This window comes from Aedes aegypti, chromosome 1 (genome assembly GCF_002204515.2).
Source record: "Aedes aegypti strain LVP_AGWG chromosome 1, AaegL5.0 Primary Assembly, whole genome shotgun sequence".
In the NCBI taxonomy this organism is placed as follows: Eukaryota; Metazoa; Arthropoda; class Insecta; order Diptera; family Culicidae; genus Aedes; species Aedes aegypti.
The window spans coordinates 97,279,467-97,305,585 of NC_035107.1; the positions used below are offsets into that span (position 1 = coordinate 97,279,467).

The 26,119-nt window shown below is 39.4% G+C and overlaps 1 long non-coding RNA gene across 1 annotated transcript; it reads right to left on the reverse strand.

Annotated features, from left to right (window-relative positions):
* Positions 1–443: 443 nt before the first annotated feature.
* LOC110674456 lies at positions 444–24,437 on the reverse strand. Its single transcript, XR_002498882.1, has 2 exons — positions 24,179–24,437; positions 444–1,337 (listed from the first exon to the last, which is right to left on the reverse strand). It is a non-coding gene; the product is annotated as an uncharacterized LOC110674456 (long non-coding RNA).
* Between the last annotated feature and the right edge of the window lie 1,682 nt (positions 24,438–26,119).

Here is a 26,119-nt window from a genome sequence, read left to right on the forward strand (position 1 = left end):
TTGATCGGACCTTCTCGCTGGCCTCTCCAGCGGATTTTATCCATCCCAAATTAACGATTCTTAATTTCCAATTTCTCTTCTCATCCCGCAAGCGGCGCCGTATCGATCGATCCGCTTTGTGGGGGCCTAATGAGCTACACTGTCTGTCAGCGCGAATGATAAACTTTGACAGTTATTTTATCGGAACTTTGCCGGGACGGAAGAGCGAAGGAAATATGCGAACCTGGGCCCGATCAGGGAGGCATAACGTAACTAGAATAGAATTTCGTCAACTGTTGATAATTGAATCGACTTTTATTTAATTCGGATATTTTTATGAAAAGCGTCCTGTGAAAATTTTTCATAATATCATAATAATGTTTAAACAAATTTAATTTCAATTTCAATACAATAAACAGCAAGGCTGTGATCTACAGCTACAGTCGACATAGAACACACTAAACCCGATTTCAACTCGACATCGAGCCAACGCATTTTCATCGCCAAATTATGTTAATTGAAGACCCATAAAACTTGAGTAATTTGTTGCATTAACAGATTAAAAAAAAAACAAACTGAATGGAGCAGTTTTGGAAAACTAAGAAATCTTTGAGGAAATGCTTCAATATTGGAGGAACTACCTCTAGGGTCTAGGAACGATTTCCACCTGTCGATAAGCCATCGAATTCCCTTCAATTTCAACTTTTTTATCCTTTATCAGTTTTTTTCTGTTTAAATACACTTTGTTAACTTTTTTGATACAAAATAACATCAGTTGTTATAATTCTCTTTTTTTTTTTTGTTCTTATCGGGAAGTCGGATGAAGGCTGAAAGACGAACGACACGGAGGTCAACCACGGTTGACATTGACGACCTCACGTCTTAACTTTTCAATCTCTCCTTGGCTGTGTGATCCATTCTTCGTCGATTCATCCGCACAGGTTTGGGGCAGGTAATTTGATCCTAGCTCCTCCGAAGTGCTGCAGGTTCCGGGCCTTTATTCGCTAGAATTCTCCGATAAGGTCCGCCATTTGAAGCTTCTTTTCTGTCCGACACGCCAATTTCTCATCATGTTCGTCATCATCAACGAGTGTCTGCGAGCAGAAGACTCTATGGAGCGGATGTTATCGTTTTCCTCCCTTTGGCAGATCTGGCGACCGCGTCAAAGTCAAGTACTTGCTTACATTCGGTAGGGCACCGTCAGAAAAAAGCAGACAACCATTTCACAAAGGGTTCATGTTTTATGGCCGGGGATCAAAATCTGGTTCCTATTTCAATGCCACATCTGCCGCGCCAAGAAGAAGTACTCATACTCTCATAGACCACGAGTTTCCAAGTTGCCCCGGAGCAGGAACGAACTAGCAGAAGAAAAAAAAAACACGGTGATCGTTAGACGTCGGGAGAGAGATCATCTTTCTAATAGAATAATTTAAATATTAGTAACAGTTGATTTGTTTCTCTTCGGTTGATTTGCGACGGGGCGGCAGTTTTATTTTTGCGAGCACGGAAACTTGATGTTTTTGCGCGCAGTGGAGATCATTTGCGGGAAAGGTTCTGCGAGAATAGCATAAAGCTGCTGTGATTGTTGGAGATGTAATCTTGATTGCTTCCTGAGAAGGATTGATGAATGGCAGTGTTGCTAGGTATTTCTCCAGAAATCACTGCACAAAATGTTGTTAGGACTTGAACAAGAATATGAATAAGAATATCTCCAAACATTGCTCTAATAATTTTCGGAGGTAGTTCTCTGAATAGTATTTCATATAAACCTGCATCGATTCTTTCAGACAAAATATCAGAAGTTACACTCAGCAAATCAACCACAAACTTGATTGTCTCCAAGAATTGCAAAAGAAATTACTAAAGTTACAATTTAAGTCTATCAGAAGTTTTCTTCAAATACTTTCCAGAAATATTACCAAATTTCTTTAGGGACCGTCTCGCAGTTCAAAGAAGTGCAATTTGGATTGCAAGCAAGAATTGCAACATTGACCACTCTGGGATTTTTTCTATAAATATGACTCCAGTTCCCGTCAAATATTATTCTGATTCTGAAGATTTTTTTTTAGAAAACCATTCACAAAAAAATCCAACGATTATTTCATGAATTTCTCTTATAATTTTACCAAATATTTCATTTTTTTTCCCAAGAAACCCAGCAATATATTTTTCTTAACAAACCTTTTGGAAACCAAGACGGAGATTTATCCAGTAATTGTAATTCCTTCACGAGAAGAAGGAGGGACGTAACCAGTTTTCGACGGAAACCTCAAAATTTAACACGATGATTGCTAACGCAGAGACAAACTCATTCTACAACTTGATATCAAGCTGACTAACAGATTTTTTAACCTCACAAGGATCTTTATCTTTACTGGACTCGAGGAATGAACCAGCGATTGATAACATTGCACAAAAATGAAATTATATAGTTAAGAATACGTTTTTAAAAATCTTTCATTTCAATTGTTTAAGTTTGTTCTACACTAATTGAAGCTGGCTTATCACCTCGAAAAGAGCGAATTATCAGTTGAAATACAAGATTACGGTCATATTTAAAATGACTGCCAAAATTTTCTTTACTAACAAATTAAAGCCCCTGTAGCTTAGGCAAAATGATTGATAGGCAAAATGAAATAGGCAAAATGATTGAGATAGGCAAAAATTTTGCCTAAATTCAGATGCTTATAACTTTATGAAAAAAAAATATGAAATTGCATGCATCCGGAAGTAGTTGACGGCAAATTTGGTCTAGTTTCAGAAACTTGCATGTTCATGCATATTGGCCACCGGACACTGGAGATTATCCGGATTTTCCGAGGTCATGTACAAATGGCATTTTTTCTGTCGCTTGTGGTTTTGTGCGGTGTGAAGTTGTATAGATATTTACAATTTTCCTAGAAACTAGAACTAATGGGAAGTTGAATGCCGGTGGAGCATCAAAATTTATTGAAAATCTTTAGAAATATGACCATTTATTTTCATCAACTTCTCAAAAGTTATGAGCATTTAAATTTAGGCATAATTTTTCCTATCTCACCAACTTAGTGGCATAGTGTAGAGGACGGATGTACAATGGGCAAGTACATCCGTCCTCTACACTATGCCACTAGGTTTGTTTTGTGTTTGAAGAAAAATAATGGAGATACCTAACACATGAAGAAATACCTGAGATTTAACAAAAATGCGATCTTTTGCAAACCGTTAAACTGTCAAAACACTAAAATCATCTCTCAAAGAAAAACCAGCTTCACTGCCCACTTTAAAAAACGATGTAGGGATCTATTTCTTTGAAAATTTCTACCGTAATTCAACTACGAATGTCTCTGGGATTTCTTCTGTAGTGATCCCTTAAAAAAAATTATGGACTCCTTCAGAAATTTTCCGATGGATTCATACGGAAATTTCTTCATGAGTTCGTCCGGAATTTTGCCTGGGGTATATTATAGGGAATTCTTCTAAAGATTTCTCTTGTCATTGTCCCATAAACTTCTCCATAGATTCTACTTGGAATTCCCCCAAAGATTCCTGGAGGAATTCCTAGAAAAAAAAATCCTGGAAGATATTTTAGAGCAATTCCTAAACGCCTGGAAAAATATCTACTGAAATTCCTGGTAAAATCCTTAGATTTTTTTCAGATAGTATCTGTAGAGGCATTTTTCAAAGCATCAATAGCATTGGACATGGATTTGCAAAATTTTCGATTTTCCATACAAAGCGATTATGTTTGGAAACTGATTTGAACGAAATTTTCACAGTTCGTCGTAAATAACGTGAATTTCAGTAAGGTTTTACATTTGGACGACAAGTTTGTCAAAGATATTTTTGTGTAGGTCTCTCTTGTTTTGCGATAAAGCATTTGCAACTTTTCGTAAAAATATCACTTTAATCAGATTGTTATTACTTTTATGTCGTGACAGGAAAAAATGCTCAAAAATATATGTTAAAATTCTAAAACATTTCAAATCTCCTAGGCTCCAAGGAAGGAATTGCCGATGAAATATTTAGGAGAAAAGAAAGGAAATTGAAGGATGGTACTTTTTTATTTAATAATTTACTCGATTGTACTTAATTACTTACTTTTATTCCTGGGCACCCCTGGTGGTGCACAGGGCCAAGGTGAAAGATTTACATCCTGGACGATTGCCCGCTATCGCCTTGACCTGATGTCAAGTCAAATTTTGGTCGACCTCTTTTATTTCTTTGTTGAGGCTGCGCCGTCATGTTAGGTCATTTAAAGCAGTTTCAAGCCATTTATGCCGTTGCAAGACGTTTTGAGACGTTTAAGCCATTTTAGACATTTTAAAGCCGTTTAATGCCCTTTTAAGCCGTTTTAAGCAATTTTAATCCGTTTAAGCTGTTTTAAGCCGATTTAAGCCGATTTAAGCCATTTTAAGTTATTTTAAGCCGTTTTTAGCCATTTTATGTCATTTAAGCCTCTGGATCTGCCTCTGCTGCGATGTCCTGCTGGATTCCAGTCTAACCAGTATTGTAAGCAATCACGGTAGTCGACACGTTTTCGCTGATATTGGGCAGCGCTTCGCTTAAACATTCACAACACGAGCGATCAAACGAATGTCGAAAAGAAAAATGTCAATTGAATGCCACTGACCACGAAAGCAATGTTAAGAAGCGTTATGGTGTTGTTTGTTTCTGTTCTGCTTTCACTGTATGTGTGTCACATTCGACATAACAGACAAGATCAAATTATCCATGTTGTTTATGATCCGATGTCTGAATTCTATGCAAAACTTATGATTTATTCAAATTTTCTCGTATCAGACGACATTCAATTGACACTTTTTTGTGTTTGTCGACGTTTACAATTTCGTCAATTATTAAAAGTTTACGTGCTATTTTTTAATGTTTTATTCCTCTATACGCTTTAAGTGAGGAATTTTTAGTTAATATTAAGTGCGATGTGATATACTATTATACATATGTACGGTTTCTTCCTGAAACGTTACGTATTTTATGGTTGATCCCTTATGTACATCACATATGTACTCAAAATTGAAAATCCATGATTTATCCAAAAACGTGACAGTGTTGTTGGATTGGCAAAATATTGACGTTTGAAAATATTATTCAACTATTTGTTTGAACTATACTGCTTCGCGAATAAAAACGGGTTAACCAACGTGTAAACTTCAATTTTTGACCAACTTTGCCGCGTCGCGAATCACTTCGCTATAGTACGCATCTATGCCCTTCACCGTGTGCATTATGCGCACTATTGAGAATCAAGTTGCGACGCGGCGAAGATTGTCAAAAATCAAACTTCGTACGTTGGTTAACCCGTTTTTCAGCGTGAAGTAGTATATCGTTTTTAGGTCCCACTTGCCACTTACAGTGAGAGGCAAAATAAAGTGCCCACCTTACCAGTTTTCGAATTTCTCTCATTGATTTGGTTCAAATTAAAGTTAACACACCTAAATCTTTTGTGATATTTTATTTTTGATGTTCTTTTAAAGTTGCACTTACGAAATTTTGATAAAAAAAAGAATTTTACTTAAAGAAAAAGAAAATCAATTTGTATTGAAAAAAAAGTAGTGACAAAAATAAGTGCCCACTTCCTTCTTGGCCCCAGAAAAGATGATTTAAGAAAAATAAAAAGCAATTTAATAGTTAATGTGTCCTCCTTTGGCCTTAAGGACTTGCTGGAGGCTCTTCGACATGCTTTTCACCAGGTTTTGTAGGTGTTGTGGATCTAGTTCTTCCCAGGCGCGCTCCAAGGCTTCAAAATAATTATTTTTGTTGGTAACACCAGTTTTTTCAACCCTGGCATCGAGAATCGCCCACAAATTCTCGATGGGGTTGAGGTCTGGGCTTTGTGGAGGCCATTCCAGCGGTTTAATCCGACAAGACCGGAAAAAAGACTTGGTCTTCTTTCCAGTATGCTTCGGGTCGTTGTTCTAGAGAAATATGAATTTCTCTTCAAGGCCCGTCTGGATCAGCGAAACCTCCAGATTTTCCAGCAAGATGTTAATGTAGGAATCTGCCATCATTATTCCGTCGATTTTCACGAGGTTTTCTACTCCACTCCATGAAAAACACCCCCAGACCATCACATTTCCTCCTCCATGCTTCACCGTTCCTTGGATGTGGTGCTCTGCATCACACACGAGCCCGCCGCTCTCGGTTAGACAGCTCGAGCTTCAGGAGCGCCACATCCAAGGAACGGTGACGCATGGAAGTGTGATGTGATGAAATGTGATGGTCTGGGGGTGTTTTTCATGGAGTGGAGTAGGAAGCGTCGTGAAAATCGACGGAATAATGACGGCAGATTCCTACATTAACATCTTGCTGGAAAATCTGGAGGTTTCGCTGATCCAGACGGGCCTTGAAGAGAAATTCATATTTCTCTAGAACAACGACCCGAAGCATACTGGAAAGAAGACCAAGTCTTTCTTCCGGTCTTGTCGGATTAAACCGCTGGAATGGCCTCCACAAAGCCCAGACCTCAACCCCATCGAGAATTTGTGGGCGATTCTCGATGCTAGGGTTGAAAAAACTGGTGTTACCAACAAAAATAATTATTTTGAAGCCTTGGAGCGCGCCTGGGAAGAACTAGATCCACAACACCTACAAAACCTGGTGAAAAGCATGCCGAAGAGCCTCCAGCAAGTCCTTAAGGCCAAAGGAGGACACATTAACTATTAAATTGCTTTTTATTTTTCTTAAATCATCTTTTCTGGGGCCAAGAAGGAAGTGGGCACTTATTTTTGTCACTACTTTTTTTTCAATACAAATTGATTTTCTTTTTCTTTAAGTAAAATTCTTTTTTTAATCAAAATTTCGTAAGTGCAACTTTAAAAGAACATCAAAAATAAAATATCACAAAAGATTTAGGTGTGTTAACTTTAATTTGAACCAAATCAATGAGAGAAATTCGAAAACTGGTAAGGTGGGCACTTTATTTTGCCTCTCACTGTACCTTATGAAAGGAAAAATTTCCTCCGGAATCCTTGACTGAATCCCCAGTGCAGTTTTTGGAGTAATTTTAAGATGCATCCCTTGGAAAATTTTTGAAGGAATACTCGAAGTTTATTTTCTTATTTCACCATATATTCATTTACGTATTGGAGATATTAAATTTATTACCCTTTCACACTTATCGCTCCGCATGGAAAACTCAGACACACAGTGTGATAAGCATAAACAATCGTGCGGTGAGACGGTAATAAGCACTAAAACCAAACCAGCAACACTTCATCGCAAAAACTCACGTCTACAATTCCTCAACGGATACAGCCGCCTGCAATGATCCTACCGCTGATGACGACGCGACGTTGCGATGCTGTGGTGAGCCATCCCAAGGTCTCATCCACTTTCCCAAAGCATGCCATTTCTCAAAGGGAAAAATACTATCATGCCCTAGGAAAAGGATATGCATCACTAGTTAATCCGAAAACAGTCAATAAAATAATTTCAAATAGCAATACCGAGATATAAATTAGCAATAACAAATTTCAAAATAGCATTCAAAAATATTTTCATCACCGAAACAGTCACAAAAAATAGCAGATATTAGTCAAAATTCAGCGTTTAAGAATTAACTGTTTCCCAATAAACACTGAAAATAAGCGCAACTCTATTAGAAATTAAAAATAAAATAAAAAAGCGCTCAATTTCGTGAGAAAAGCAAACATATTTTACAGTTTCATTGAAAACGTTTTGATTGTTTTTAATATTTTTTTTATTGTCGGTTGTTTTAAGGACCAAATTATCTGTCTCTAGTAAATGCCTGAATATTTTGTCGTTCTAAAAAATGTTCCAGCACGTCACAATTTTGTGATCTTGTTCTTCTTCTTATTGGCTTTCAGCATGGCTTTGCTTTGTAGCCTTGGACTCTAACAACTCGGCTAAAGAAGGTCCCAATTTTGAGATACAGGCGTCAAATTAGTATAAAACACTGGTTTTATTGATGTTTATATGAAATTTAAACTATAATTTATTGAACTATTAGAAGATCCACCAAGCAAGCAAAATAGGACTTAAATTTTCATTTGAGATATAAATTGTCAATAAGTTTAAATTGCATGACTAAATTTGAATTGAATTGAATTTATTAACATGCTTGCAGTATCTTCACCAAATCCTTTGTTTCTCTAATATGACAAAAAAACAATGCTTTTCGAAATCACCAAAAAATACTTCTGAGCATTGAAAGAACTTGGTTGATAAAAATTGCTTAACACATGGAGTTTGAATTCTGTGGAAAATGAAGCAAATATATCTCCATACAAGATGGCAAGTTGCATGCACTCGTCAAACTGTGCAGCAAATATCTCAAAAACTAGACGTGTTATGATATTTTTGAAAACGCCAACCCTAATTAAAATAAATGGCTCATATCATTTTGTTATAGGAATATCGTGTGATTTTGGTTTGCTTGTTTTTAATTTATCATTTGCTTATTTGTTTCATTACTATATTGGCTACTTTATAAACAAAACACTGAGTGTTCCCCTTCTCTAAATGCGTGCTAAATTGGCTACCATTTCTCAAGCACCTTTCTAGCCACCATAGGGCGCAGAACATGTGGTTGACAGGGAAGACGAAAATGATATCTGGAATCGCAGAAGAAGCGCAGCAGCCTTTCTTGAGATCCATAATGTTCTTCTTGGGCTCACCTTCGCTTCAGCTCGCCTTCGCGGAAGGGCCCCCCATTCTTGTTTCCACCGAGTGGCGCAACAAATGGGACCGAATGACGCGACGATGCTTATGGCTTTTGTACCCGGTGTCTAATGACGCGCCTAATGGAGGTTGTAGGCTTATCAATTTTGCCGAGCCGTGCTCAGCCCAGTGTCGATTCTAAGGGTATGTGATATTTTGAATGATTCCGTCAAATGTCGTTATCAAATGCAATAAATGCATTTCGCAGTCTTCCACGAGATGCAAGTTGAATAAAAAACTCTCCGTCCCTTATGAATATTTCTCCAGTGATACCTTAAGAGATTTATTGTAGCAATCATTCAAATGTTTGTCATAATTTTTTTATAGGAGTTCCCTATAGGGATCTGTAAAAAAAATCACCAGGGACATGTCCATAAACTTTTTTCAATGATTTTTTTCCATGATACATGGGATATTTTAGGGATTTTTCTTTATAATTATATTCATTCATAATCATCTAAGCGTTTGTTAATAACTCAATACAGAAGTTTTAAGGAAGGATTCCACTTTAACTGTGAGCATGAGCATGAGCATTGATGACCGTACAATTTGTAGTTGCTACTCCGTGATTCACAAGAATCATCGAAATTGTACAGGGAACCAACAGAAGTAGCTTGGGATTAGCATACCATAAATGGACGTGGCCGGCGCCGTTATTGACATTAGTAATTTCAGAGTCCTCGAAAATGTACGTCCTTACGGTCATCGAGAAAGGCAAGGAATGTTAGTGTGACATCCATTGTTACTAAAGACCGAGTATACCTCTGCATCTTCATGGTTGCCACAAGAAGGAGTTTTGTTAGTGGGAGGGCTTCAAAGCTACATGATCAGGATTCACCTTGGTAAGTGATGCGATTCATGTAACCTCTGTTTGAAAAGTTATCTATGAATGCGTCGACGGGCTTAACAGTCGAGGCACGATTTTCACGAGATCCGGACAATTTGTTTGCTTTGCGGATGACATGGATATTATTGGGAGGAAATTTGAAACGGTGGCAGATTTGTTCACCCGCCCAAAACGCGAAGCAACAAGAGTCGGGCTAATGGTGAATTAGGGCGATTCAAATTTTGAAAATGTTTAAAAATCCAATCTCCCATATGATTCTTACCATCCTTACCATAAAAATAGTGTTCTGTGAAATTTTCAGCTTTCTAGGTGGTGATTTAAAGGTGACCCAAAGACAATATAGGTTTATATGGAAATTACTATGGAGAAATTTTGAGAATTGTTCCAAACACGCTAGTACTGTAATGTACGTACAACTTTTTATCCCATATTGAGAAATCATTTTTTAAACCTTAATGAAAGATGTTGCTGAACTAATTTTGTTTGGGAATTTTGTACATGTTTGCAGGGCTATAATCCCATATTAAGCTAAATAATAGTAAACAAATTCATCAATATCTCTTCTGCTATCCGTCGGGTTGAATTTCTCTCTTCAGCAAATATCTTTAATATGGTTTGAATAATGAGTTTTTACTATGGGATAATAAGTTTGTATTTACATTACAGTACTAGCGTGTTTGGAACGTATCTCAAAATGTCTCCATAGTAATTTCCATATAAACCTACATTGTCTTTGGGCCACCTTTAAATCACTACCTAGAAAGCTGAAAATTTCATAGAACACTATTCTTATGGTAATGATGGTAAGGAACATATGGGAGATTGGATTCTGAAACATTTTTAAATTTTGAACCGCCCTAATGGTGAATGCATCGAAAACAAAGTACATGCTGGTTGGCGAAACTGAGCGCCACAGGGCCCGCCTAGGAAGCAGTTTTACAATAGACGGGGATTCCTTCGAGGTGGTGGACGAGTTCGTCTACCTCGGATGGTTGACAACAATGTTAGTCGAGAAAAACGAAAGCGCATCATCAGCGGAAGTCGTGCCTACTATGGGCTTCAGAAGAGACTGCGGTCAAGAAAGATTCACCCCGCACCAAATGCACGATGTACAAAACGCTCATAAGACCGGTAGTCCTCTATGCGCATGAGGCGTGGACTATGCTCGAGGAGGATTGCAAGCTCTTGGGGTTTTCGAACGCCGAGTGCTAAAGACGATCTTCGGCGGCGTGCAGGAGAACGGCGTGTGGCGGCGAATGATGAACCACGAGCTCGCTCAACTCTCCGGCGAACCCAGTATCGTGAAGGTAGCTAAAACTGGAAGGATACGCTGGGCATGGCATGTTGCAAGAATGCCGGACAACAACCCTGTAAAGATGGTGTTCGCTATGAATCCGGCCGGAACAAGAAGGCGTGGGGCGCTGCGAGCTAGGTGGATTGACCAGATGCACCAGGACCTGGAGAGCGTGGGTCACAGTCGAGGATGGAGAGAAGCGGCCATGAACCGAGTGAATTGGCGAAATATTGTTGGCGAGGCTTTATCAAGATAATTGATGTAAAGCCAAATAAGGGATGGTACACAAATTATGTCACGCTAAATTTCAACTTTTTTGACCACCCCCCCCCCCTTTGTCACGTTTTTTGTATGAGTCCTCCGAAATTTTTGTAAGGCTTGTCACGCTTGGCTTTACCCCCTCCCCCCCCTCGAAGCGTGACGTAATTTGTGCATGACCCCTAAGTTAAGTATGAATGCGTCGACATCTTAAACATCAAGTTATTCAAAGGTTTGAATCTCGAAATTTTATAAAACATGAATACATGATATGATACAAATGTGTTATTACAAGCATGAAACGAGCTCACCAATTGGTAAGGTGAGGACCTGTCCAACCATTTAACATCCTTTAGAAAGTCCTACCGGATCTTATATTTTCATGTCGGATATCGTTGAGCCTTGAATGCAACTACAGTCTAGATTCTACAGAAATGGTTATTTCTGCCGGGGCCAGGATGTTCGGTATCAATCCACCACGCTATCAAAATCATCTCTATCGGTCACTCATTCTCTGAGCCAACAGCTACCACTACACAGATTCTACCAGCCTTGAAGACGAATAGGAGATGTAGCATCACATACCAGGCTGAGTGAAAAGTCAGTAGACTATCGACCATTCGACGGGCAGCATGACCCCATACTCGCGCGGCCGATCCGCAAGGCCTTAAATAGGTAGAATTTTAATCTGTTTGTGTTTATTTATGTCGCGTAGTTTTTAAGAAGATTTAGACTAAGTAAATTAATAAAAGTTAAGTGTTTATGTGGTTTTTAAATTCAAGTAAACGGTATTGTCAGTTATGGTGAAATTGTGAACCTTTGTTTTACGTGTTTAAGAAGAAACTGTACTCTGTCATGAAGCGGAGCTGCCCAGAACGAGAACAAGCAAAGAGCTCATATATTCTGCTGCCGGACTGAACCAAATTTCTGCCCACAATCTTCGATTAGTACGAAACATTTTCTGTGTGATGAAGGTGAACGGAGTAGTTTGTTTCTGCCGTGCAGTAATAAAGATAATTAATTACGTGTGAAATAGTGAAAGTGCCGCGGGAATTTAATTTCAATTGCGTGCCAAATAGTGTTTTTCAACGGAATAAGTACAGAGCATTTTGTCTCTTGCACTTATTTTCATTCAATTGTGGAATTTACCCCAGCTGCCGCTGATGGTTTGGTAACTTTTTTTGTGCGTCTTCTTGTGTTCTGTGTTGTTTGCATGTATCGCTTGCTTGTTGTGTATATGGAATAAGCGGGATGGATGTATGTGCAAAATGTTCAGCTGGGTTTGTTGCAAGTGATTATCCATTAGCGTGTGTTGGGTGCAAGTGTACTAAGGTATTTCACTACAAGTGCACTTCCCTCACAAAAGCTATGGCAAAGCTTGCAACAGAGAACGATAATATTGTATTCAAGTGTGACGACTGTCTATTGAGTCAGTGTTGTGACGGGCAGAATGTATTGGAATCGGACGTCAAACGAATCGAGAAAGAGGTGAAGAAGATTTCTTCGCTCTCTGATTCTATTGATGGCATCCGAGATCACATTGTTGCCCAGATAGATAGCGCGTTGCGGGCCGGTATGGAACAATTGGGGAAAAGTATAAACAGCACATTGGATGAAGCGACTGTTGGTTTCCAAAATTTAATTAAGAAAGAGTTGGAAAATATGAAGGGTTCATTTTTTCAATTTAATTCGAGTAAAAATGTAGCTGCAATGAATATGGTACAAGGTACATCAAGAAAGGCTCCGGAGCTTAATCAGACTCCCAGAAGTAAAAAACGTAAAGTTAATGAAGACGTTGACGATACGTCTGAAAATGTTTTTAAAGAGTGTGTTAGTTTCGCGGATATTGTTAAAAACGACTCTGGGAATAAGAGTTATAACAATAGTAGTAGGAATAAAAGCACAGCGACTAATGATGTTAGAGCTGTTCGTAAGGCTCGTCCGGTCATTGTGATCAAACCAAAAGAGTCCAACCAAAGTAGTGATGATACTCGAAAATTTTTGAACAGTAAATTAGATCCAAAAACACACAAAATCAGTAACTTTCGGAACGGTAAAGATGGCTCCATTATTGCTGAGTGTGCAACAGGATATAATGTTAATGCTGTGAAAGATACCAAACAAAGCAATTTGGGTGAAAGCTACAATGCTGTTGTTCCCTCATCGGTGCCAAGACTTAAAGTGATGGGCATGAGCGATCAGTATTCTTCCGATGAATTCATTCAGATTTTGAAAGATCAGAATGAAGACATCGCTATAAATGATGTAAAAGTAATAAGAATGTATGAAAATCCACATTTCAAATACAACAAGTACAATACTGTGATTGAGGTCGATAAAGAGACTCATAATTGTTTGTTGACCGCAAAAAAAGTATACATAAGGTTTGATCGGTGCCGTATTGTTTCCGATTACACTGTTCTAAGATGTTTCCAATGTGGAGAATTTGGGCACATGAGCGCAAATTGTAAAAATGAGAACAAATGCTCTAAGTGTAGTGAAAGTCACAAAACGTCTGAGTGTACATCAACTGTATTGAAATGTGTTAATTGTATCAAAATGAATAACGAGCGTAAGCTTAACTTGGACGTAAACCACGGTGCATTCAATATTACTGAATGTGCAGTCTTTAAGCGATTACTTGAGCGTAAGAAAAGCAGCATGCATTTCAATGAATAGCAACCAAGTTCCAGAAGTAATGTGAACCAATTTGACATTTTATATTTCAATATAGCTGGTTTGTCTACAAACTACGTTGCACTACGTCAGATTGTAGAAGATAAACGTCCATTTTTAGTATTTTTATCAGAAACGCATATTGTTGATTTGGATGCATTTGAACAGTATAGTATTCCGGGATATAATGTAGCTGCTTGTTTGTCACATTCAAGACACACTGGCGGAGTTGCTATTTATGTCAAAGAATCGGTTCAGTACAAGCTTCAATTGAACGAAGTTTGTGAAGGTAATTGGTTCTTGGGCATTGCAGTTGATCGTGGCATGAAGATGGGTAATTACGGTGTATTGTATCACTCTCCCAGTGCAAGTGACCAGCGTTTTATTGAAATTTTGGAAAACTGGCTTGAGATGTTTGTAGATTGTAGTAAATTAAATGTTCTTGCTGGAGACTTTAATATCAATTGGTGTGACAATTCAAATTCGAATCATTTGAGACGACTAGCAGATTTTTTTAGTTTAAAACAAAAAGTAAATGATTTTACGCGTATTTCCAGGCACAGTAAAACTTTGATTGATCATGTGTACTCAAATTTCGACTCTGTTAATACTGTTACGTGTTTTGATTTGAAAATAACCGATCATGAAACATTAATAATTAACGTAGAAGATACTGGTAATTTAGAAGACGTTGTAAATGTAAAGTGCTGGAGGAAATATTCAAAACAAGCAATTTCGGGTCTTATCGAGAGAAATGTGGATTTTCAAGCAAATAGCGGTTCTTTAGATCAAAAATCAGCTGTTCTAACTGACGTTTTGAAAATTTGTACCAATCAATTAGTTGAACAAAAAGTTGTACCATTGAAAAATTCGAACAGCTGGTACAATTTAGATCTTTTACGTCTTAAACGCAAGAGGGATAAACTGTACAAAAGAGTACTTAGGAATAATAGTGAAAATAATTGGACAAGGTACAAGATCGCGCGGAACAAATATTCGCAAAGTTTGAAACAAACACGTTGTGAATATATTCAGAGGAAAATTGATCAGCATCAAAACAACAGCAGAGAGTTATGGAAAATTTTGAAATCTTTGTTAAAGCCTAGTAAATCTAAATCGCGGTCCATAACCTTCAATGGCACAATAGAAGATTCTGAACAAGTAATAGCATGTAAATTTAATGAATACTTTGTTGATAGTGTTTCATCAATCAACCGATCCATCGAGTTAGTTGATGAACCTGATGAAATAAAACAGCCGATAAACATTAATTGTAGATTAGAAAGCTTTCACCCAATTACGATGGAAGAATTAAAACATATTTGCTTTTCTATGGGAAAGACGGCTGGCGTAGATAACGTAAATGCAAAGATAATTCAAGATTGCTTTCATGTTATCGGACACAGCTTGCTGGACCTAATAAATGAATCACTGCAAACTGGGCACGTGCCACAAGTTTGGAAGGAATCCTTAGTGATCCCTATTCAAAAGGTTGCTGGGACGATTAAAGCCGAAGAGTTTCGTCCCATCAACATGTTGCACACATTAGAGAAAATTTTAGAACTTGTTATTAAAGGCCAGCTTTTAACGTACTTAAATAGTAACAACTTGCTAATACCGGAACAATCGGGATATCGGGAAGGTCATTCCTGTGAAACCGCATTGAACTTGGTATTGGCTAAGTGGAAAGAACAAATGGAGCGAAAAGATACGATTATTGCTGTTTTTTTGGATCTGAAGCGCGCCTTTGAAACAATCTCTCGGCCCTTATTGTTAAAAACAATCAGCCGTTTTGGAATTTCGTGTTCTGCATATAAATGGTTTGAAAACTATTTATCTGACAGAACCCAACGGACTGCTTTTAATGATTTTATATCCAGTCCCGTGGAGAATAACCTTGGTGTGCCACAGGGAAGTGTATTAGGGCCTATTTTATTCATTATGTACATTAATGACATGCAACGAGTCTTACGATTTTGTGATATTAATTTGTTTGCTGATGATACCGTGATATTCATTGCAGCTAAAAACATAGAATATGCCGTTTCACACTTGAATGCAGATTTACGTTCTCTGAGTAGATGGTTGAAATACAAACAATTGAAATTGAATATAAGTAAGACTAAATTCATGGTTATTTCGCGGAATCGAGTAAATGATAATGTCTCTGTGAAAATTGATGATGAGACAATTGACCGCGTGCGCGATATTAAATATCTTGGCGTGATTATTGATGACAAGTTGAAGTTTGACTCACATATTGACAATGTTATCAAGAAAATAGCCAAAAAGTATGGAGTTCTCTGTCGCTTGAAAAACGATTTAAATGTTGCAAGTAAAATACAGTTGTATAAATCAATCATCTCTCCTCATCTAGACTTCTGCCCCTCCATCTTGTTTCTAGCAAATGAAACTCAAATATCGAGATTGCAACGTTTGCAGAATAAAACAATGCGTTTGATTTTAAGATGTAACCGGTTCACTTCCTCCTCTTTTTTATTAGATGCCCTACAATGGTTATCAGTGAAGCAAAGAATTGTGTATTTGACAATGGTGTTTATTTTTAAAGTAGTAAATGGATTGTTGCCTCGATATTTGTGTGATCGAATTGAAAGAGGAAGTGATGTTCATAGATATAATACTAGAAACGCGGATGATATAAGAACACCGTATTTTTTAACCAGTGCTTCACAAAATTCTTTGTTATTTAAAGGAATCAATGTCTTCAATTCGATGCCTATACACATCAAACGTGCAACAACACTAACACAGTTCAAAAGACTATGTATTTCACACGTCAAAGCTGCCTTTTGAACAGCTACTCTGATAAGTTTTTTAGACTTAGACTAATTTTATATCTTGACGAAGTTATCATTAACTGATATTTTGTATGGACTAAATTGTATTTGTTTTAATATTATTGGGGCACTAATAAATTATAATGTTCGCCTCGATGATGATGATGGATTTTTTATATTTTGACGTAGTTATAGTTTACTCTTTTTTGTGAAGTCTACAGAGATTTGAGCCCCGCGCGCGGTACACAGGTATAAATGACTTTTGATTATTTATCAACCAATTTGGGGATTTAGGCTGTTGGATGATTCTATTAATTAGTAGTAAGTTGTCTGGTTGAATGTCGGAAATTTCTTGAAAATGCGAATAATGCCCATAGTTTTTGAAATCAGCTTGCGGGGTTACCAAATCTGGCAATGTTTTGGATTTTGTTGAACTTTCATGATCACTAGTAATTCGTAAGCATTATTGGTTGAGACCAACAGTGTTTTTTAAATTTGTTTTTTGCTGTAGAGTATGGAAACTTCTAATGTTGTTTACACCTGTTATAATAATCAGACCGAATATTGCTTGTAAATCTGGTTAACATTGATCACAATTAATTATCTAAAAGATATATCGTCTAGCTCAAACCTCTGTAGGGGTATGTGGCGGGACCATCATCATCATCATCAATCCATCCTCGACTGAACAGTTACAATCGCAGCGCCAACACGTATAAGAAGGAATATAAAATAACTCCGATGGCACGCGAATGAAGTGCTAACTGAAAAAAAAAACACTCTGAGCGCGCAAAAAATGAATCGGACAGCTTGGGCCTTCGCAAAGCACTAAGCAGCGCACAGTGGCCCAGAGCTGGAAAAAAGTCAAAAAAATGAAGTTTCCAATTTCATTCTCGAATAATTTTTCTTGATTTCTTCAGTATTGAATAACAATTCCCCAAAATTTCAGATCGATCGGTGAATATTTCGATTTTTTACAGCATGTGACCTGGAGAGATGTCAGCTGAAATAACCCCTTATGAATTTTTCAAATTTCGTGAAGGTTGTTCTAAAGAAATTGCAGTTTCTGTACTAAATCATGACCAAATCTTTCTCAACCGGTCTCATTCGAAAGAACATACTTTAGGCTTTATTTTGAAGTTATTTTCAAACACATTTTACATGTTCATCATTTGAGAATGTCAAGAAGTTATGACATAGAGCTCCTTCAAAAATAAGGCATTTTTTCAAATATAGCGCAAGATATCTGGGAAACGCTCTAAAATGATCATTTACCCCTCAATGTGTGTCAAATATTCCATAGTATTCGATGTACTATGGCTTCACTTGCGCTTTTTTGCGCCAAGATAAGAAAAAATATTTTTTAGTTACACTGCGAATCAGCCCATTAGACCATCATACTTGTTATAAATATCGCATTTTATACCACTATAAGCTCCCGAATAGGTTCAAAAACCACCTCGAGCTTGCCTACGAGACTTAACTTCAAGTTGGCATCGAAATAATGACGTTTCATTCGGTTTTGATCTGGGTAAGGATTCCATTGATTGAATTAAAAAAAATGTGCTAGTTTAAGCTAATTCCGTCAAATGTACCGGAAATATAGATTTTCTGTTTCAGCGATCTATCGAAATACCTCTAAAAATCATGTTTTGTCAAATAATTATCATTTTTGAACGTTTTGATTGGAAATTGTACTTTTGCCCACGATTTCTATGGGATGCGGCCACTGTGCAGCGCGAAAAACGAATCGGACTGCTTAGGCCTTCGCAAAGCACTAAGCAAGCGAACGAAGCCAGCGAAAAAACACTCCGAGCGCGCGAAAAACGAATCGGACAGCTTGGGCCTTCGCAAAGCACTCTACGGATGAATTCCACTTTGATTGTTTCTAAAAATTCCTTCAAAGATTTCAAAGATTGTTTCTAAAGAATCCTTCTAAGATTAAGAACTGTAACAAGAAATCAACTTAAATATTTAAAAAGATTCCTTTGATTACTCAAGGGATGCAGCCACGATTTTTACAGCAATCCTAAAAATCCTGAAATAAAATCTCCATTCTCTCCAGCAGTTTTCTTAGAAATGTCTGCAGGAAATTCTCGAAAGATTTATCCAAAAGTCACTCCCATATTCCTTCCATGTCATGTATTGTCATGTCATGTATTCCCTAATTAATATTCACAAAAAAACCATCTAGGGTATTGGAATATATCTGTGACCCCTTCAGATATTCTTTCAATTATTCTGGCAAAAGTTTCCTAGAGATTCGAACCGATTCTAGAAGTAGACGATCCTGGTTCGAACGATGGCGTGTGTAAACCGATTCGTTTCGAATTGCAGGCGAAAAAAGGAGAGGCTGCCGATTGAGACGCTGTGAGCAACGAGAAGTCAGCTGAAGGAGCAAATACCAAATGCGGGCCATTAGTACGCGTGCCGCTAAAGCAATAAGCGGAGCGCTGCTTGCTGAGGATTGCGCAGTCGGAAAGTTTCATCGACAAACTGAAGGTGTTCTAGAGAAACCAAATTCGACCAACAAGTCAGTGAATGACGATCGAGAAGTCTGGCCCGCTATACAAGCTGACTCCTCTGATCGACGTGTTGAAATAAAACGACTACAAAACAAGGCTTCAGTTCCTCACAACAGGCTACTGAGTGATATCACTACCAGCCAGCTCTTCTCTTTTATTTCGTGTACAATATTTACAAAATTATCCGCCGCGCGTTACCTTACAATTCTTACCTAACCATCTCCACTGCAGAGTATGTGATGTACTTGATCTCCAACACTTCCATCACACATCCTTCAAACCGCACATATGCCATCGAGTTCTTTCTGTTCTCTGAACTCCCTTTGTCACCGAGCTTCCCCTAGTTTCGAGCTTCTCCTGGTCAGCTGCACTATCGTCCTCTTGGTCAACCGCACAGTCATTTAAGCTCTTCTTGACTTCCAAGCTAGTCCTCTCCGATCAGTCAGTGCCGCACCTATCCATGGATGCTGAATCCATTGCCGTTCTCAGAAATAACATGGCACGTCTAGTTTTTGGCAAAATTTGATTATTTCAGCCAACTTGCATGCAAGTTTGCCAGCTTGTATGCCAATTTATTTTCTGAATTTGGCAAAGGATTCTAAATTTATTTGTATAACAATACTTGTCAACAAAGCTCATGATACTTTTGATGCTAAAAAGCTATTTTTGATGATATTAGAAAAGTATTGTATTTCTCCATATAAGAGAAACGAAGAATTGTGTATGGAGACTGCAAACATGTAGAAAAAATCGATTTAATCTAAATTTTATTGTTAAATTTAAACCAAATTATATTTTGCATGGGGTGGTAAATGACTGGACAATGCGTACCATTGGTACTTCGCGTACCTGCAGGTATAAAATAGATCCCATTTATGGTCCTTTGCCTCTTGTCCAGTAACTCCTATCCCTACCTCCCCGTGGTGCCGCCTGGGGTACGAGTAACCGTAGGGAAGATCGGGTAACCAACCTGACTAATGCTGACAGGGAAGGGGGGTTCCTCTCTTCTGAAGGTGTAGCTTATCAGAGCGTCTGTTCTCCATGTTAGGGGCGGCTCAAAACTGCGTCTGCTCTCCATGTTAGGAGCGGCTGATCCGATGATGATCGTCCTAGTGCCAGCGTGGGACTCTAAACAGTGCTATGTATGATGATCCTCCGGTGAGACAGGGGGTTGGCGCAGGCCTTACAAGCCAGCCGTAAAAAACATCAGTACAGGAAGCATACAATGTAAATTTGGACCGGAGCAATCGGCATAGACCCAGGCATCGAAAACGGACTAACGATTGGAAACTCAGATCATGAAACTGTAAGTCTCTCAATTTCTTGGGAAGTACCCGCATTCTTTCCGAATTAGAGAGGGTCCGCAAATTCGACATCGTAGCGCTGCAGGAAGTTTGCTGGAAAGGGTCGACGGTACATACGTATAGGGATGGTTATACCATCTACCAGAGCTGCGGCAACAGACATGAGCTGGGCACAGCTTTTATCGTGATGGGCGAAATGCAGAGGTGCATGATTGGGTGGTAGCCAATCGACAACAGAATGTGCAAGTTGAGGATCAAAGGCCGTTTCTTCAATATCAGCATAATCAACGTGCACAGCCCTCACCTAGCAAGTGACGATGACGATAAGGACGCTTTCTACGCGCAGCTGGAACGTGAATACGACGGCTGCCCAAGCCATGATGTCAAAATCGTTATCGGAGATCTCAACGCTCAGGTTGGCCAGGAGGAGGAATTTAGACCGATTATAGGGATGTTCAGCGCTCACCAGCTTACGAACGAAAACGGTCTTAGACTGATTGATTTCGCCGCCTCTTAAAACATGGCCATACGTAGTACCTACTTCCAGTACAGCCTCCCGTATCGGTACACCTGGAGATCACCCCAACAAACTGAATCGCAAATCGACCACGTTTTGATTGATGGAAGACACTTCTCGGACATTATCGACGTCAGAATTTATCGCGGCGCAAACATCGATTCGGACCACTACCTAGTGACGGTTAAAGTGCGCCAACGACTCTCCGTTGTGAACAACATTCGGTACCGACGCCCGCCACGGTACAATCTGGAACGATTCAAACTACCCGAAGTCGCAACTGATTACGCGCAAAGCCTTGAAGCAGCGTTGCCGGAAGAGGGAGAGCTCACCGAAGCCCCTCTTGAGGACTGCTGGAGAAGTCTCAAAGCAGCCATCAACAACGCAGCGAAAGGTGCCATTGGGCTCGTGGAAGCAAATCGACGGAACGGTTGGTTCGACGAGGAGTGTCAGACGGTTTTGGACGAGAAGAATGCAGCGCGGGCGATGATGCTGCAGCAAGGCACCCGTCAAAACGTGGAACGATACAAACAGAAGCGAAGAAGATGAACACCTAAACGGCGCAGAGGAGGAAGATCAAGACAGCAGGAGGAATGGCTTCATCAGTACAGCGGATGAGGGAGACGTGCCAACTTCCACAATAGGTGAAGTTAAGGATGCTATCAAACAGCTCAAGAACAACAAAGCAGCTGGAAAGGATGGTATTGGAGCGGAACTCATTAAAATGGGCCCGGACAGGTTGGCCACTTGTCTGCACCGATTGATAGCCAGGATCTGGGATACAGAACAGCTACCGGAGGAGTGGAAGGAGGGAATAATATACCCAATATACAAAAAGGGTGACAAGTTAGAATGTGAGAACTATCGAGCGAGCATCATTCTTGATGCAGCCTATAAAGTGCTTTCCCAGATCATCTTCCGCCGTCTATCACCACTGGCAAGCAGATTTGTGGGAAGTTATCAAACCGGTTTTGTGGACGGGCGATCGACGACAGACCAAATCTTTATGTTGCACCAAATCCTCCAAAAGTGTCGCGAATATCAAGTCCCTACGCACCACCTAATCATCGATTTTAAAGCGGCCTATGATACCATCGACCGCGAAGAGCTATGGAAGATTATGGACGAGAATGGTTTTCCCGGGAAACTGACTAGACTGATCAACGCAACGATGGATAGTGTACAGTGCTGTGTGAAGATATCGGATGCATTATCGGACCCGTTTGAAACACGCAAAGGACTTCGACAAGGCGATGGTCTTTCCTGCCTCCTGTTCAATATTGCGCTAGAAGGTGTTATGAAACGGGCGGGCTTCAACATGCGGGGCACGATCTTCAATAAATCCAGCTAGTTCATTTGTTTCGCTGACGACGTGGACATTGTCGGAAGAACGTTCCAGGTAGTTGCTAAACAGTATACCAACCTGAAACGTGAAGCAGATCGGGTTGGATTGAAGGTTAATACGTCGAAGACGAAATATCTGCTGGAGGAACCGAGCGCGATAGAGCTCGCATAGGCAGACGCGTGACGATCGACGGGGATGAGTTCGAGGTGGTGGACGAATTTGTCTACCTCGGATCATTGATAACGTCGGATAACAACTGCAGCCGAGAAATTCGAAGACGAATCATTGCCGGAAGTCGTGCTTACTATGGACTCCACAACACCTTGCGGTCTGGTAAACTTCACTTCCGTACTAAGTGTACCATGTACATGACGCTAATAAGACCGGTAGTCTTCTACGGGCATGGAACGTGGACAATGCTCGAGCAGGACCTGCAAGCGCTAGGAGTTTTTGAACGACGTGTGCTTAGGACGATCTTCGGCGGAGTATGTGAGAACGGCGTATGGAGGAGAAGAATGAACCACGAGCTTACGCAACTCTACGGTGAACCCAGTATAACGAAAGTCGCCAAAGCTGGAAGGGTACGATAGGTGGGACAAGTTGTGAGAATGCCGGACAACAATCCCGCAAAAATGGTGTTCACCTCAAATCCGGCCGATATAAGACGAAGGGGAGCGCAACGAGCTAGGTGGTTTGACCAAGTGGAGCAGGATCTTGGAAGTGTGGGGCGATCGAGAAATTGGAGGTTGGCAACCATGGACCGAGTTAGTTGGCGTAACATCGTGGCGCAGGTCATGTCTTGAAGGACGTAGAGCCAGCAAAAGTAAGGTAAGGTAAGTAATATTTTACATGAAAATTTAAGTTCTGTTTTGCATGCTTGCCGGATTAGAACATAAAAAGTTTGATAAATCATATTTTAAATTTCATGAAAACATCAATTAAATCAGTGTTTTATACAACATTGACGACCTGTAGCTAAAATTGGTGACGTGCTGGGACATTTCTGAGTACGGCATCAGATTCAGCGACCCCAAATCTATTAGAGACACATTATTTAATCCTTGAGACACGCAAAAATGTCATTTTTGTTACGCTGTGTAATTAGCATAAGAAAGTGTGTTGGAGATGTTTTGGGCGAGTTTTGCTTCAGTTTAGAAGCCAAGCATACATGCAAAACAGTAGTGGTTAGGTAGGAATTGACAATCCAAAATCCCATAGAAGTTCCGGCACTCGGACGGTAACGAGGGACAACGAGACATTTGACGGACAGATAACGTACGTACACTTTTTTTTTTTATTATAGTGTCATTTATAACGTACACTAAACACGGATACTTATTTTGTGTGATTTAGAAATCCCACCGGAGAAGTTGAGATAGTGCATAGCACATAACGAGCTTGGAGAAGGAAAGCCAAGGGAAGGAAACAAACTAGAATGTTTTATTCTGTCAAAAGTTAAATGGGCTGATTTTCAAAAAAAAATGTTTAAGCCGACTTGATCCGAACACTACTGGTCTTTCTCTTCTAAACATAGGAACTTTCAACAGTGTTTGGCGTGGAGGGTTGGTTTTAAAAGGACTTTAGTTTTCCGACATATGTTGTTAGAATAATTCACAGTTATCTGTCATACCTTACACTTCACGTTAATAATCAGAACTCCAAGTCTGAAAAACTTCCTGGTGTTCCGCAAGGCTGCATTTTGGAACCAATATTATGCAATACTTTCACATCTGACTTGCCTGAGTTTCCTCAGGGATGTCGAAAATCTGTGTTTGCGGATGACAGAGGCATCACCTCCAAAGTACGAAGCCTACGTGTCATCTGTAGTAGATTTCAAAAAAGTTTGAATATATTTTCTTCATACTTGTAAAAATGGGAGATTTTTCGAAATGCTTCCAAAACTTAATTGAAATGCCCCATAGACAAAATTTTCTTTTTTTATGCTATAATGCATACCCTTAATCGATCCGTGTCGTTGGTTGAACCTGGATGATGCGCTATTGGGAACGCGATCTTAGTGCTGAGAAGCAACGGTCGACCGAGACTGAAGATGATTTATTACTGTCGGCAGAGGGCGGACGATTCGCGCGAGAACTAAAGTGCGATAAAGCCACTAGGTACTTCGAATGGTTGTTCTGGAGGAGTAAATGGATGGATGGATAGAGGACCATAAAGTTTTATGAAGAAACGGGATTTACGTGCGATTGCAATAGTCTTGAAGGTTTTCTGTTTGAATAAAGTGATTGTGGATATCTCATTCGGATCTTAATAAGTGCTTGACAAACCGCATTCTCACGTTTGTAAACAAAGTGACGACAACATCCTGAGATGTTTAGCTCATAGTGGTCCAAATAAAGAAACCTCAAAGTCATGTTCGCAGCTGATATGGCTCTAGCGTGACAGTTCGTGATAGCTACCACTCCACAAGTTGTCCCATTGCATTGTCCAAATTCTTCCAATTTAATCGCCAGTCCAAAAATGCTGCCGTTTATTAAAAACCACTTCGTTCGAAGCAAACACGGATAGCAAAGAGAACAACCTTCAAAGACCTTGTCAAGTTCTTTTTTTTCAGCGATCGTTCGAGTGAAGCCAAATACGGTTAACTGTATCGGCGCGTCAAGTGATTCTGCGGTAGCATTTCTCAAACAATTGGAGCGTTTTTTGCTTTTATAAGTATCATTTCAAACATAACATTCATTTTTTATAGTGTAAAGTGTACGAAGAAACTAACCGAGTACCGAGATCATGACCGAGATAATTCTGCTGGTTCGATTCCCGGTCGGTTCAGAATCTTCTCGTAATGGAAGTTTCCTTGATTTCCCTGGGCATAGAGTTATCATCGTACCTGCCATACGATATACGAATGCGAAAATGGCAACATTGGCAAAGAAAGCTCTCAGTTAATAACTGTAGAAGTACTCATAAGAACACTAAGCTGAGAAGCAGGCTCTGTTCCAGTAAGGACGTTAATGCCAAGAAGAATAAGATCATAGTAAAATGGATCAAGCAAACCGTAGTGTTTACACAAAAACTGATAGAAACTTTTTATTGATGATACAGGGAAATCTCTGGACAACTCTGTACATCCTCTAGGGACAACAAAATCAGAAGTAGGATTAAACCTACAAAACTTAGAATGACATAAAAAGATTTTTGAACTTCAATGAGTGTTTATAGAGGTCCTTACTAATAAGAAGTTGGGAAACACTGCTCTTCTGATTGAGATCGAGATAAATCGAGAAATTTCATGTATAGTTATCATAAAAGCACCTCAAGTGCAATCAGCCAACCATATAACCGCATAATGCTCGTTCCTTCTCGCCATTCGAGAACCCGATCAGAAACTGGTTCCCCGAAAAGTACTTGGACTTCCCTTGCTGGTCCCACTTGACAAGTAACTAAATTTGGCCATCGTCTCATATGATCGCCATCGGAACTGATTGTCCTTCGGTGTCCAGCCTCTTCTCAAAGCATCATGATTCCAGGCACGAAAAAGCAGAAAAATCTGCACCGTAACTAATTTGATTGCCATCATTAGCCGCAGAAATTGTACAGATCGGGGACCTCGTCTGAATTGCGATTGTCACCCATCATACACACATGACACCTCGCGCCTCAACTAACCCCTCGGCCAAACAAGTCGCCAGCCGTGACAAATATCTCAAAACGAGAACAAAACTACACAGTGTGTTTCAGTGCATATTTCTATCATGCCTACAAAGTTACGGATCACATACGGTTATGGATCACTCTGGCGTTAAACCCCAATTCCTCATTTACTTTAACATGAGACATATGTTTGCCTAATTATATTTTTTTCTTCCATCAGAAGTATAACATTCAATTTTGAAACAATGGAGTCTTTGACAAATGTTGATTTTGTGATACACGGCTATC